This window comes from Moschus berezovskii, chromosome 13 (genome assembly GCF_049115385.1).
Source record: "Moschus berezovskii isolate FMDL1 chromosome 13, NW_MosBer_1.0, whole genome shotgun sequence".
In the NCBI taxonomy this organism is placed as follows: domain Eukaryota; kingdom Metazoa; phylum Chordata; class Mammalia; order Artiodactyla; family Moschidae; genus Moschus; species Moschus berezovskii.
Window position 1 is genome coordinate 55,175,486 of NC_142472.1, and position 14,043 is coordinate 55,189,528.

The 14,043-nt window shown below is 45.2% G+C and overlaps 1 long non-coding RNA gene across 2 annotated transcripts; it reads right to left on the reverse strand.

The window, feature by feature from the left end:
- Positions 1-3,213: 3,213 nt before the first annotated feature.
- On the reverse strand, positions 3,214-12,856 carry LOC129556363 (uncharacterized). Of its 2 annotated transcripts, XR_008685984.2 has the most exons (4): positions 11,381-12,856; positions 7,218-7,279; positions 6,099-6,220; positions 3,214-5,713 (listed from the first exon to the last, which is right to left on the reverse strand). It is a non-coding gene; the product is annotated as an uncharacterized LOC129556363 (long non-coding RNA). The 2 variants fall into 2 exon arrangements; XR_008685983.2 differs by having other exon boundaries at positions 7,218-12,856.
- Between the last annotated feature and the right edge of the window lie 1,187 nt (positions 12,857-14,043).

Sequence of the window (14,043 nt, forward strand, 5' to 3'; positions counted from 1 at the left end):
TTGAAAAATCAAATGAAGACAAAAGGGGGAATGAGGGACAGATGGGAATGTTCCAGCCCCTTCCAGCCATGCCTGTCTATCATCTGCCTGATTGCAAACATCCTGGACTCAAACACCCTCAAGGAGACGCATAAACCTTCGGAGTACATACATGTCTCACGCATGCAGGACCACCAATGACCAGGGGGACAATCGGTGTCTTCTGGTTTTAACAAATGAGCTCCTGAAAAAGGTATTTTGCAAGCAGAACAGCCAACAGTGATTTCAAAAGCAAAATCAGTATAAACCGAATGGACTTTTGCTCACTCAGTGCATTCTCCTGATATATTTAAAACGATTGCCATGATGCTTGATTTCACACAAATCAAATGGGGCCTCCTGACTTTGGAAGATAGTTTATCTGATGGAGTAAACAACTCATCTACAAGGAAATAATGTGGAAAAGTTAAAATGTTTATGTCCTTTCCCAAACAGTGTCACATCCAACAGGAAAAACAATGAGAAAACATATGTAAGACTCCCCCAGACAACTCACCCCACCCTCAGCAAGCCGCTTGCCACCGCTGGATAGTCCACAGCGAGAGGAACCGCTTCACCTGTAACGAAGCCTCTGTGGTCACCCAGAGAACAGGGCATTGGATTCTGCAGCCCGGTGTCCGAGGTGGGCGTCACAGAATGCGCTGGAAGGGACGCCACAGACCTTGCTCGCTTCATGGGAGAGAAAATGGAGGCCTCAAAGCTGGCAGACCTAACACGACGTCCGGCAACACCTTTACGTTCAACACACTGTTTGTCTTCTCAGATCCACCTGTTTTCCTCCCGTTGTTGTGGGAGGTCCCCTCGTGTGGACTCACCGGCAACGTGGTCCCTAGATGAACATCCTCGGTTTCACCTGAGAACTTATTAAACATGCAGAATCTCAGCTCCCACCTTAGACCTACGACTTTGGGGACCAGAAGCTTTGGGGTAGGGTCCAGCCATCTGTGTTTTGCCAAGCCTTCCAGGGGATGCTGACATTCCATAAGGTTAGAGTCACCTCGGACGGGATCCTTAACCTCTGGCTTCCAGCTGGGCTTGGCCTAGGGGAAACCTTGGCTCGAGGTCCCAGGCATGAGGAGGAATGAGTTAAGGGTAATTTTTCCCCTCAGGTTCCCTCTTGGTGGGACTGTCTAGGGCTGGCTTCATCCGTGCTCCAAAGGTCACTGTTCCTCAAGGGGCAGCCTCAGAGCCATGCGACTCACTCCTTCTTGATCCAGTAACTATGCACTCCCCTGACCCTACAGGTCTAGAGATGATAACAATTCCTCCTGCTGCTCTGGAACAGGGGTCCCCAACCTCTGGCAATGAATGCCTGATGATCTGAGGTGCAGCTGGTGTAATAATAATAAAGTGCACAATAAATGTAACGTACTTGAATTATCCCGAAACCATCCCCCACCACCTCGGTCTGTGGAAAAATTGTCTTCCAAGAGACCAGTCCCTGGTGCCAAAAAAGACTGGGGACCGCTGCTTTAGAATACTATCACATCCTTTGTGATTGCCTGCCCACATCTTTGTAAAGGGTCCCTTTACTCAGCCCTCCTCTAATTTACACGTGCTTCTTGGGATGCCCACCTGATGCCTGGGTGATGGGTAAGGGGCACAGCCTTTACGGGAACTTTCTAACTTGGAATCTTTCTGTTTCTCTCCAACTTCATAACAGGAATGACTTTGGGAGAGTTCCAAATACCATATTTTACAGCAAAAGAGCATAAAATTTATTTATGCTAAACACGACCATGATACTTATTGTGTAATTTTCAAGACATAGCTATTTCTCCCCATAGATCACTTGTTTTGAATTTCTTCTTCCCATCTTCTCCCTTCTCCTTGTCACATAACATGAAGCAAGACATTTGGTTTAGTCTGGCTCAGACCTGGCTTGCTTTTATCTGCTGATCCGTCTCCTAAGGCGTCTGCTCACAGACTCATCTTTCCTTTAAAATTCACTCTACCTCTTGTTTTTTTAGTTTTGGGGCCTTTTTTTTGGTGGTGAAATACACATAACATAAAACTTATTGTAACGGTTTTTAAGCACATGGTTCAGTGGCACTCAGTTCAGTTCAGGCGCTCAGTCGTGTCCAACTCTCTGCGACCCCATGAATCACAGCACGCCAGGTCTCCCTGTCCATCACCAACTCCCGGAGTTCACTCAAACTCATGTCCATAGAGTCGGTGATGCCATCCAGCCATCTCATTCTCTGTCGTACCCTTCTCCTCCCGCCCCAAATCCCTCCTAGCATCAGACTCTTTTCCAGTGAGTCAACTCTTCACATGAGGTGGCCAAAGTATTGCAGTTTCAACTTTAGCATCAGTCCTTCCAATGAACACCCAGGATTGATCTCCTTTAGAATGGACTGGGGTTGTGCAACTGCCACCACTGTCTACCACAAACTATTTTTTATCTGTGAAACTGAAACTGTGTTCATGAGACAAAAACTCAATTCTTGCCCCCCAAGCCTCTGACAACCACTATCCTACTTTCTGTGTCTATGAATCTTACCAGTCTCTCATTCATGTAAGTCAAATCATACAGAATCTGTCCTTATGTGACTGGCTTTTTCACTTAGCATAATGTCCTCAAGATTTATTCATGTCGTAGGAATATGTGAGGATTTCCTTCCTTTGGGGGAAATGAATGAAATTTTATTGTATGACTAGATCACATTGGTTTATCCATTCATCCATCAGTGGGTGCTTAGGTTGTTTCCACCTTTCAACTATTATGAATAAAACTACTATTAACAAGATGTACAAATATCCATTTGGTTCCTCCTTTTAATTCTTTCAGGTATATACTCAGAAGTGGTACTGTTGTATCACATGGTAGTTCTAGTTTTTTTTTTTTTGAGGAACCTCCATACTGTTTTCCATAGCAGCTGCACCATTTTACGTTCCCCCTAACAGTGTACAAGGGTTCCAATTTCTCCACATCCCCACCAGCTACTTTTTGACAACAGGCATCCTATGGGGTGTGAGGTAGTATCTCATTGTAGGGTTTTTAGAAATGCTGTCTCCTCCACCGAGAATACTTTTGAACTGTGGTGCTGGAAAAGACTCTTTAGAGTCCCTTGAACAGCAAGGAGATCAAACCAGTCCATCCTAAAGGAAATCAACCCTGAATACTCATTGGAAGGACTGATGCTGAAGCTGAAGCTCCAATACTTTGGCTACCTGATTCAAAGAGTTGACTCACTGGAAAAGACCCTGATGCTGGGAAAGATCGAGGGCAGGAGGAGAAGGGGGTGACAGAGGATGAGATGGTTAGATGTTATCATTGACTCAATGGACATGAGTTTGAGCAAGCTCCAGGAGATAGTGAAAGGCAGGGGAGCCTGGCGTGCTGCAGTCCATGGGATCGCAAAGAGTTGGACACAATTGAGAGACTGAACAACCCCCTAGCATGCCCTCCCAATGTGCCTATTAAGCGCCTTGCCCAGATGAAATTAACCTCCTCTAGTCCTGTTTTCACAATGATGCTTGTTCTGCTGTTTTAATCCTGATGTGTTTTCCTGGGCTCTCTTTTCTCTGAGGGACTGGTGCTCCTGCATCCTTCTTTCCTGATAAAGATGTCTGTGTTCTCACAGAAAACCCAGAACATAACTTACAGGGCAGGAAGGATATCTAATCTGGTGTCAAAGTCTTTCATGACGCTGTAAGTGAACTGGCCCCAGAATCTTCCAGGCATCCGCTCATTTCCCTCCGATCTGGGGCATGAATTCCTCAATTGTTTGGTCCTCATGTCAGTTCTTGAGAGTTTTAGCCACAGGAGTCTCCTGGAGATTATGATTTAAGCCCCTGATCAAGCAGCCAGTGTCCTGCTGACAAGACTGCCCTAAGCCCCAACAGCCTCTCAGATCTTACAGAAAGCATCTCATCTTATCACTTCAGAGAAGAGGTCTCCCTTTGGGGCACTGAGCTCCAAGTGGGATGCTGTGAGATCACAGGATAAGGGCCACTTCCTGCCTTCAGTCTCTGATTTCTTCTTTGGAGAATCTAAGAGGAGAGGGGAGAGAGATGGGAAAGTCTATGGTGCTCCTTTTAAGGGTCTTCTCGGGGTACCTGTCACCCTTCACAGGGCTTGAGGGGTCATCATAACAAGTTCCATGGGCCCTCGGAAGAGGGCTGTAGTAGCGTGAGAGGCCACACACAGCAATCCCATGAGTTTCCGCGGAGATCCTGGATGGTGAGGCCAGGCATCAACAGCCAAAACATCCCCAAGTGTCCTTCACGTTGCAAGCGGATGAATCACTACCTGTTGTTTTTGGAGGCCTCTCTTGATCCCTGTGGTGGGCGCTGCTGTCCTTCCTGCCACCAGAATTCCTGTCAGAGCTTGTCCCAGGGGAGTACCACGCATCCCATCTGTGTCTTGGAGAGATAGAGAATGACATGGTTTTTCCAGGGCTGTGCTGCCATTTTTCATGAAAAATTCCAGACGCTCCCTCATTAGACACGACATCCTTTCATCCCCAGCCCCCCTTCAAGTGAGGCGCACCGCCCTCAGTCACTTTGGAGCCTCATGGGACATGAATTCCTTGTCAAAGACTTTCCTCCCACTCGAGTTGGTCCTTAAACACTCATTTCTGCATTGATCCCAAGCCAGAAGAAAAACAAGGGGCCATTGCTGTCATCTGATTTGAAAATACATGGAATTAAGGTCAGAGTTTCAGTCTGTGCCTACACTGAGCTTTCGCCATGACGGACCAGGAGGAGGAGCCTTTATAGTATTAGGGGCGAAGACTTCAGAACCCTACCGCCTGGGTTCACAGCTTGTCTCTGCCATTAGTTATGTAACCTTGAGCCAGCTACTTGACCGCACTGAACATCAGTTTGTACATCTGTGAAATGGAGGGAACATGTCATCCAGTCTCCCTACCAGTGATGCCTGGTGAATGCGCACAAAATATTCAGTGCCGTGCCAGATACTACTAATGAGTAGAGGACACTGGATTCATCTGGTATGAAAGTGACTTTAATAACACGATGCACTTATAAGCCACTTCCAGAGCTCTCTGCCATGTTAAGCCTTGATCCCTGGAGCATCAGGCACCAGGGCCCTTGGGTTTATTCTCGGCCCCTCAGCCCTGTGCTGTTCCTGTGTATTCACTCAGTTCCTCCATCACCCGGGCCTGCCCTTGTCCAAAGGCTCAGCGGCTTCCTCGCTGTCTATCTCATTCAGGACCTGATGATAAAACTAGACAAATGGGCAAGCTATTCCAAGGTGTGAATTTGTTCAATACCTTCAGGGCATGTGCCAGTGCATGGGAGGGGCTTCAGGGCACTTGGAACATGTCATAAAGGGACAAGATGAGGCCAGAGGGACTAGCTCGCGGGGCAGGCTTTCTAGTGCCGATGTCCCCCTGCCATCTCACTCTCTCTTGGTGGCTGAAGTAGGTAAATGATAATCAGGCAGTGACCCAAGTGGCTTCCCAAGTGCTAGGATTAGAGGAAAAACCACAGGCCAAAAAAAAGTAAAAAGAAGTCACAGCCTAGGTTGAAGAAGTGAAGTCGTTCAGTAGTCTGCCAGGCTCCACTGTCTATGGGATTTTCCAAGCAAGAATACTGGAGTGGGTTGCTATTTTCTTCTCCAGGGGATCTTCCCGACCCAGGTATCGAACCCGGGTCTCCCGCATTGCAGGCAAATTCTTTACCATCTGAGCCACCAGGGAAGCCCCTAGGTTGGCACAGAGTGAAACAGATGAAAATAGAAAATAGAATAGTTAGTACTTTAATCTTTTGTTGCACTATGTTTATAAATTTCATGTATGCATTTATTCCTGAATATTCTGCAACTCATTATTTTAATTCAGCAAATAGTTATGAGCTACCTGCTCTGTACTAGGCACTGTCTAGGTGCAGAGCTGATTAACCCTCACAGAACTTACTGTCCAGTGGGGTGAACAAAGGAAAGACAAACCAAAAAACAAACAAACAACAACAAAAAAAAGAAAGAAAGAAAATCACCGCAAATTGTAATAAAATCTGAAGGAAATAAAATGAGAACCCAGACAGGATACCTGCCTGCAGAATGGCATGAACTCCGTGAGTGTCTGACTTACTCAACAATCACCAGGTGTGTGGCAAGGGATGCCTGAAGGGGCCGTGGAGATGGTTGTGGTCCTGCTTCTTGTGTTCCTTCCTGGCACCGGAAACAGTTACCTAGAAATGCTTCAGAGAGGATCTGACCAGAGAATTGTCATTGGTGAGTTATTTGGGCAGACATCCATCTTATTCTAAAATCTCTCCTCCTTTGCATTGAATCACTGGCCACTTCTCCTTTCAAGAAGTACCAAGAGCCTCCCCTTCCATCCGTTTGGGGATGTCAAAAATGTCCCAGCCCACAGTTTTTTTCTTTTCCATTACGGTTTATTACAGGCGTATTATTATTATATTATTACTATCTATATATTATTGAGTATAGTTCCTTGTGCTGTTCAGTAGAACCCTGTTGTTTATCCATTCTATACATGTTAGCTTGCATCTGCTAACCCCAGACTCCCAATCCATTCCCCTTGGCAACCATGAGTCTGTTCTCTTACGTTTGTGAGTCTGCTTCTGCTTCGCAGATAACTTCATTGGTACTGTATTTGTTTGCACATAGAAGTGATATCATACAATGCTTGTCTTTCTCTGACTTACTTCACTTAATACGATCATCTCTAGGTCCATCCATGGCGCTGCAAATGCCAGCCTACTCTTCAATGTCATCTCTCAGCTCCTTTTGCCTTCAGTTCACTTAGGACAACTGGTGTAAATGCACCCTCTTACAGATTGGGCAGGGCAGGGCCTCCCCACAAACAAATGTAGAGGGCTCCCCTCTCCTGGAGTTGAATCAAGGCAATCAGGCAGCGAACACCTTCTTTGGGCCTACCACAGCTGACACTGTCCAAAACTTATCTTCCAGTCCCCACGGGTTCTCCTTTATGATGAAGAGAGGGCAGGGGGAGCCTTCCTGGGGTTGTCAGACTGGAGCCCAATATAAACAGACTCCTCATGCGCAGTGGGATCGCTCTGGTTGAGCACCCCTCTCAGGCTGCACCTGTCTCCTCCCCCACACTCCACAAAGGTCCTCCTGCCACATACACAACTTGGAAATCTCCCTTTTTTCCTGGGAATCTCTTCTCTCTTGCCCCACCCTGTCTAAGTATTTCCCGCCCACAGCCCATTCCCTTCAATACCTGCCTTGTGGCCCCACGTCCAGTGACTTGTCTGTTCTTTGTCCTTGGGTTCCTCGGAATACCTGTGGGCAGGTTTATCAATCAGCTTCCAAAGGTCAAGCCAGATCTGTGTACAATTTGGAACAACTACTATGACAAAGCAAACGTGAATCCAGAAAATGAGAAAACATAAACACACCCAACACAGCACCTGTCCCAGAAAGGGACAATAGAAAGTAGTTATCAGTCAAAAATAGACTGTTTGTGTATGTACAACTGAATTTCTTTGCTGAAACTAACACAACATTGTAAGTCAACTATACTTCAATTTGAAAAAAAAAATCATATTCCAGAAAAAAAAAAAAAAGAGGAGATTGTTTTAAACTCTGTATTTGCTCTTTTGGGGAAGAAATCAGTGAATATGGTCTGGAAGGGCACAGGGTGAATCCTCTCCCCCAGTTACATGATTCCCCCCTGCTGGCAGCCACTGCCACCCAGTGTTAGTGCTTTTCCCACAGGTTCTGTGAAGAGCTTCTTAACAAGTGCGGTTTTCACTGTGAAGAACAAATTACAAAACCTGACTTCACAGTAACATGTGGAAGCCATGTCTTTCCTCTCTTCCCGGTTCCAGCCCATCCTTGTTATCACCTGCATATTTCCATGGCGTTATTCCATTCTGAAAAAGGAGGTGAAATCAAAGTGACAAAAAGGCTTCAGGGAATGTAGACTCCCCACTGTGACCAAGGTGAGACGGCATCGAATTTGCCCCTTCAGAGCTCAGAGCCCAAAGCCAAATTTCTCTATAATATAATCATTCCCTAATTGGTCGCTAATGAAAAAGAATTTTAACATCTGATAGGATAATTACATACTATAAATCTATTTACAGAAAAACTAAATGCAAAATTGCTAGCACATCAGGAGAGATTTATAGATAATATAAAGGTGGTGAGATTATTTGTGAATTGCTTGCCTGCTTGCTTTTTCCTACTTTATAAATATCCTTTAAGGAACTTCCCTGGTAGTCCAGTGGTTAAGACGTCACACCTCCAATGCACAGGTTCGAGCCCTGCTTGGATACATACTTTGAGGCATGGCCAAATAAATAACTAAAATAATATTTAAAAAATAAATATTCTTTAAAGTGGTCTTATAATAAAAATATCTATCCTTCATGATTTCGCCACCTGATGCCAAAGGCTGACTCATTGGAAAAGGCCCTAATGCTGAGAAAGATTGAAGACAAAAGAGAAGAGGGTAACTGAGGATGAGATGATTAGACAGCATCACCCACTCAATGGACATGAGTGTGAGCAAATTCTGGGAGATAGTGATGGGCTGGGATGCCTGATGTGCTGCAGTCCATGGGGTCGCAAAGAGTCAGACACGACTGAGCGACTGAACAACAACAACAAAATTGATTTAATTTTATCTGGCATTCCCTCTGCATGTGTATTTAAATATTAATTACACTCCATTGAAAGAGGAAAGGTAATAAACTCTTTAACACAAACACGTTGAGCAAATGAAACCTAAGCTGCTCTGGTCTGTTTATTTATTGACAGCACCTACAGCATCACAGAAAGTGATGATCCTTTGCTCAGCTTGAGTATTGAGGTCACCTGAGGATCTTTAGAAAAATACAGAGGTTTAGGTCTTGCCCATAGAGATTCTGATGCTCTGTGGTGTGGCATGATTTGAGGTTTTTCCAAGCTTCCCAAATAATTCTAACATGAAAACCACTGACTTTAAAAAAAGCAAACAGGAATGAACCCCACTGAGAATTTATTAAAATAAAGCATCTTGGAGAGTATCTCTGTGAAGTACAGCCAATCTTGCTCAAATCAGGAGAAAAATAGTATTCTGGTAGTTGAAGAAAGAAAAATACCCTAGAAATTTAAAAGTCTATTAGAAATAACTAATAGACTTAAGTTATTAGAAATAACTAATAGAGAAATGATTCTCCTTCCTCAGCATTCGCCTGGCATTTTATGTATATCACCTCTAACCTTCCTTAAGTGTTCTAAAAGTTAAACTGTGTGGTACCCATTTTATTTTTTTGGCCTCACCATGCGGCTGTGGGAACTTAGTTCCCTGACCGGGGAATCCCTGCTCACCCCCTTCTGGGGAGTCAGGCCCATCACTTTTTGCTTTCCATACTTTAAATATTTCTGTTGTTCGGATGTTTTTATGATGAGCATGGGTTCTATTTGTGATGTATAATCTACAAAAGTTAATACTGAAGCAACCTTCACCAGCAGTTGGGACTCAAGTCCAGTCGAGGGTTCCCTCAAACTTTGTCCTCGTCACTGTCAACTAGGAGTCCCAAGTCCTGCCTTGGAGGCTTTTGGGGGGGATTCACACAAAATGAATACGAGTGTATTATACCTACATTATATTACCTATAATCATCATAAAAATCTATGCATCGCTTTGCCATACAGCAGAAACTAACACAACATTGTAAATCAATTAGACTCCAATAAAAAAAATTAATCGACAAAAATCTGTGCAGTTCTTTGCACTGAAAATATGTTTAAATTTCTTCCTTGTTTAAAAACCTGGCAGCCCACACACAGTAACTCCCATTTTTTGTGGATGGGGAACCAAGGTCCGACTCATTATTCAACAGGTGTCCACACAGCTTCTTCGAAGGTTCTGAATTCTGAATCTCCTATCCTAACACCAGCCCTCCTCCGACTCACACCCTGGGGGGTTGGTGATCTCCCATCAAGTAATACCAAAGATTAGATCATTTTAAAAGCTTGTTTTCTCCTTTAACCATGAGGGGGCAGAAAAAAAATCAAAATTTGTTAAAACAAAACAGCAACCATCTGTGTCGAGAGAGTCCGTGGAGAAAGTGGAGATAAACAAGCTGCTCTCCCGAGTCTCCTCGCAGCAGTTTGCCTCAGCTCACTCTTTAAAAGCTGCAGGGTGCCAGGCCCTGGGCTTTATCAGACCCTCACAGCTACCCCTGAGATTCTACCAGGACTCACGGTGGGGGACCAAGAGCCCGTGGTGTGGTTTCCAAATGTCAGGGCGGGCCTGGTCACCAATAGTTCCATGTTCTTGTTTTTAGCATAAGACAGAACAAATAAACTCTGTAGGTTGCTTCGTCCTCAATAGTATCGATGAGGGGGAAACAGCAGATCACAGAGACGCACTTTAAACAAACAGGATGTTTGTGAGCCAGACGAAGTTATATGAACAGGACCAAGGGAGAAGAACCCGCTTTGGAGCACTTGTTGAAACCCTCCATTCAATTCTCAGATAAGAACTCCAGGATTTAACTGGTACCTCTGACATGGTGTAAAATACAGAGCACCCACTTCCTGGAGGAAGTTGACTATAAGTTGAAGGGAAAGGAAAGATTGATCTTCTCTCCACAGGAAGCAGGGAGATCCTCGTGGTCTCTGCAGCCCTTTCATTTGGACACGTAGCTGTGAGACCGGGGTTCAGGCCGAGTTAATGAGCAGCGGCTACTCAGGAGAAAGTTCCAAGCAGGATGTAGAGGTGGGAGGAGAGGCAGGCTGGAGCGCACGTAGGGGCCGACCTGTCCTGCTGGGCCTCTGACGACAAATGGGATGTGGAGCGTGGGCTGGGAAGTGGTACTGGTACATAAGAGAGAACACACACGTGCTCTCGCGCTCTCTCTCTCTCTCTCTCACACACACACACACACACATGCAGGGTGGGAACAGAAAACAAAACCCTGGGAAGTGTGATGAAAAAGAACTAAGTCCCAACAGGAGCCTGATTAGAGAATGCGGAGATGCTGGCAAGCCAGACACATACTTGGAGATCACCAAGGATGACCCCGAAATGAAGGGTCCAGTCAGCCTTCTGGTAAAGAGAGAGAAATAACTGGTAAAGGCAAAGGGTGTGTAAAGACAGAAAAATGGCTCATCAGAGAAAAGGCTCCAGGCCTCAGGGCAAGCGCCCTGGATTAGAGAGAATGAAGCCAGGGTTAGAATCAGGGGAAATGAGAGGGCGGCAGCTCCTATGGACCAGGAAGCACCCCACAGGCATCCTTCAGCTACACCATCTCAATTTTCCCCGTTGACTTGAGGTAGTTTCTAGAAAATTCTACCCTATGGAGGAAGAATTCCGAGGCTGCAAAAAATTAAGTACTGTAATAGGATCAGCCTACACAGTCAGGAAAGGAGGCAGAGATGGAACCTCACCTCACTGTGACTGGATGCCAAAGCCCCTTGCTCCATACCCTCCACCATGTTGTCAGTCAAGGCGGGGACAGACCATGGAACACCTTTAAAAAAAAAACAGCCTGAGAAAGTTGAGAGCAATAGGAAGTCAATCTGACTGACCCTCTTGAGGGCCCTGACATCTTAAGATGCGTGTCCTACGTGACACAGTGCCTGAGTAGGATCGTTTAATATTTGGTCATATTGTCTTTCTGGGTGTGGTGAGCTATTGTTACAGGCTGCACACCCAGACAACATTGCTGCTTACCTGGAAACTCCGGGCACCAGCATTTTAACTGCAAGAGTCAGAAGGGGTCCACCCTGTCCAGGTATCTTGTTGTAATAATAGCTGACAGCAGTCTGTGACCCACGACTTCATGAAGATAACAAAAGTATGGAGAAAGCTTGAAGCCACATTAGGAAATGAGACCGATCCAGGTACTTCCAACTAACTTACAATTTTAGGCAACAAACTATATGTGATACAGAAAGAAGTTTTGGCATAAACTCCCAAATCCTTCCCCCAAAGGGTAAGAAAAACCCTTAGCCAGGAGCAGCTCACAGAAAATTCTGGTCCCGTCTGAAGTCCTCTGCATCTTGGGTTTTTAAATTCTGGTTATTCTCCTAAGCATATTCCACATTGGCCTTAGGTCTCTGCATGGGATTTGCTCAGATTTCAATTAAACAGTAAACATTCAGTCATAATATTCCTAAGGAGGTATGTTCTCTGCTGTGGGCACACCCAAATAACTGCTACTCTTTTACTGCTGCTTTGCAGATGGGTTCTCTACCAGAAAATGTGCAAACTCATTGTTCTGGCCAGTGGCATAGGAATTCTGCCCAGTTGGTGTCAGAAGAGATTATGTCCAGCTTGTTTGAATGGGAAGGATGACCTCTTTACTCGGGACCTTCCTCTGATCAAGCATAGGGATGCTGGGATATTTTGTGTGTAGTCCATCACAAATCTCTAGGTGCCGCAGTTCAGGAGGTTTCCTAATTAACTATTTCATCCTCAATTCTGTGGGGGCTGCACTACAATATGCTGCAAAAGGCAAATTGGTCTTGAAAACCATCCAGGTTTTGATAATAGGGGAACCAACTTAATTTGATTTCAATGTGGTCACTCAGGTTTGATCCCTGGGTTGGGAAGATCCCCTGGAGGAGGAAATGGCAACCCACTCCAGTATTCTTGCCTGGAATATCCCATGGACAGAGGAACCTGACAGGCTACAGTCCATGGGGTCACAAAACAGTAGGACAAGACTTAGTGACAAAAAACAGCTTTTCACGTGCTAGGTACTATGTTAGGAGCATCACATGCATGCTTTCATTTAATCCTCAGATTATCTTTTCAAGGTGGGTGCTCTATGCCCATCTTACAGCTGAGGAAACAGACTAAGAAATTTGCTGGTTTGTATGAGGTCAAGGTCACACAGCCATTGGGAGATTTATCTAGGATTTTTCTTTTTTTTGGTGGTAAAAACACATAACATAAAACTTGCCATCTAAACTCTTTGTAAGGTAGTCTAGTAGCGTTAACTCTATTCACAGACTGTGCAAAAAAATCTCTGTAATTTTTTCATCTTGAAAAACTGAAACTCTAGATCAGTTTCGGCAACCCACTTCAGTATTCTTGCCCCATTTCCCTTCCTTGCAGCCCCTGGCAACCACGAATCTACTTTCTATGAGTTTGACTATTCTTCTTATTTAGTTGCTCAGTTGTCTCTCTTTTGTGACCCCGTAGCTGCAAAGAGTCGGAGAAGGCAATGGCGAGCCACTCCAGTACTCTTGCCTAGAAAATCCCATGGATGGAGGAGCCTGGTAGGCTGCAGTCCGTGGGGTCGCTAAGGGTCGGACACGACTGAGCGACTTCACTTTCACTTTCACACATTGGAGAAGGAAATGGCAACCCACTCCAGTGTTCTTGCCTGGAGAATCCCAGGGACGGGGGAGCCTGGTGGGCTTCCCTCTATGGGGTCGCACAGAGTCAGACACGACTGAAGTGACTTAGCAGCAGCAGCAGCAGCTGCAAAGAGTAGCCCTCTTTCTGTTTTGTGAAGATACCACAGGAAGTTGGCAGTCTAAAACCTGGAAAAGGGTCCTCAACTATGCTGGCACCCGGATCTCAGACTTGAGAAATAAACTTGGTGATAAGTCACTCAGGCTACGGTCATTCGCTCAATCGTGGCCAACGTTCTGTGACTCCACAGACTGCAGTCCAGCAGGCTCCACTAGTAGCCTCTGCCCATGGGATTCTCTGAGCAAGAATACTGGAGTGGGTTGCCATCTTCCCAACCCAGGGATCGAGCCCATGCCTCCTGTGTTAGCAGCTGAGTTCTTTACCACTGAGCCACCCAGAAAGTCTTTGACTATTCTGGATACCTCCTATGAGTGGAATCACACCCAGTATTTTTCATTTTGTGACTGGATACTTTCACTGGAATAATGTCCTCAAGATCCATCCATGTTGTAGCATGTGTCAAAATTTCCTTCCTTCTTAAGGCTTCATGACCACATTTTCTTTACAGAGCTAGGATTTTAATGAGTTTGGGAGACTCTGAATCCATGCCTCTTTCTTGTGTATAAGCCATGTTCCTTTGTCAGTGCTTTAAGAAAATTATAACTTTCACATTATACATTAAATG